Here is a 1,654-nt window from a genome sequence, read left to right as displayed (position 1 = left end):
TTTAGACTGGCGACTGTAAACTGCCCCTAGGTATGGAGGGCCCATGGACTAGCATTTCATCCAGGGTGTGTTTCCACCTCGCACACATGGTTCCTGGGATAGGCTATGGATCTACCACAACCCAGACCAGGATAAAGTGGTACCTGAGGATGAATGAATGATTTTTACACACTGCAGCTGAAACCAGTCACTCATTTACTAGTAAATAGAATACGTTCTATCAATCCTTAGTCTTTTCTTGTCTCCTACATATCAAGGAGTGATATTACTACATGTCATTAGGGTAATAAAAAAAATGTGTTTGTGTGTGTCTTTAATAACTTACATTTACAGTTAAGGGAAGAAATCATACATAATTCACAAAAGGCTAACAAAGGACAGCAATGCTAAACAATACCGAAAAAAAAACATGCAAACAGGCTAAGTATACAAAGTATTTTCATATAAACAAATACCAATTTTATTCTTATTCCAAGTAATTATTATTATTTTTTTAAATACTCTAAATGAATGAAAATAGACATTACCAGATTTTTTTTTTCTATTTCAGAAATACTTATTTTCACTCATGTTTTTCGTCAGAGGGGGCGCTATGACTCTGTAACCCGGAAGTTGGAATGAAAGTAGGAAAACCGGAAGCGTGTAAGCTGCGGGAATGTTTCCCAGCTGGCGTTCGTTTTTTTTCCAATTTTTTAAAACACACCCATATTATATAATCCCGCCTTTCTTTCTCTAACAGGCTGTTTTTTTGTTGGCCATCCAATAAACTCATCGTGCGTTGACACTAGCAGCCACTAGCAGTTCAGAAAGTCGGTCGTTCAGCACAAGGTGGGGGTGGAGTCGGGTGGGAATACGGGTGGGAAAAACTACACCTCTCGCCAACGTTTCGACCATTTTCAACGTTCAGTGGTTACAGCCCAGTCTGTTCATTTTCTTTTCGCTTTTTGCAGAGGTTGGAAGGAAATTGAAGAAAAGCGGTAAGTTAAAAAAACAACAACCCCAAAACAAACAAACAAACCAAAAAAAGAGAAGCGTAACCGAAAGACAGGGATAGTGTTTTGGATATTTCCGATGAGAAGAGCGTGTAATACAGAGCAGACAGAGATGAAAGGATTTCTACTCAGAGAAGCGGAGCAGGAAATACCTTTTACTGGAAATCTCTTTCCAGCAGTAAAAACCCATAGCTGGGTTTTAAAAGAAGAGTCTGTGTAAGTGTAATAGGTCTTAAATAGGATTAAACACATTGTGTGTTGTTGAGTTGAAGCAGTAATGTAATGGTTTAGGATCATAAGCGCATGTAGTGCTCTAAGTTTTATTCATATGCCCCAGATGTTGCTCCTAACTAATAGTGTTTAATAATAATGGGGGCATTTAAGAAGATTAAATTAGTATTTGTCCAGGTTTAATAAGAGATCTTATTATTTTATTTTAATTAATGAATGCAAATCTTTTATCTCAAATGTAAGTTAATGTGTAGGTTTTATATCGAAATAATGTCCCAAAAAAGGTAAAACAAGACAGAAGGATGGTGTTTATTATTATTATTATTATTATTATTTTTGTTGTTGTGTTTGGTTGAAATAACATGTTGCTGCAGGCCTTACACACTCCTGAAAAGTGTGCACTTTTGGGTGTGGTTTAAGACTAGGATTAA

The 1,654-nt window shown here is 36.5% G+C and overlaps 1 protein-coding gene across 3 annotated transcripts in view; it reads left to right on the top strand.

The window, feature by feature from the left end:
* Positions 1-840: 840 nt before the first annotated feature.
* The window catches only part of LOC108264592 (src substrate protein p85), a 31,882-nt gene continuing 31,068 nt past the window's right edge, over positions 841-1,654 (top strand). For all 3 annotated transcript variants that reach the window (XM_017466266.3, XM_017466265.3, XM_017466263.3), the window contains exon 1: positions 841-977. The gene's annotated coding sequence lies outside the window, so the exon portion shown is untranslated. The remainder of the gene's footprint in view (positions 978-1,654) is intronic.

This window comes from Ictalurus punctatus, chromosome 4 (assembly GCF_001660625.3).
Source record: "Ictalurus punctatus breed USDA103 chromosome 4, Coco_2.0, whole genome shotgun sequence".
NCBI classification, from domain to species: Eukaryota; Metazoa; Chordata; class Actinopteri; order Siluriformes; family Ictaluridae; genus Ictalurus; species Ictalurus punctatus.
Note: the sequence above shows the minus strand (reverse complement) of the source record. Positions and strands in the feature narration are given on the sequence as shown.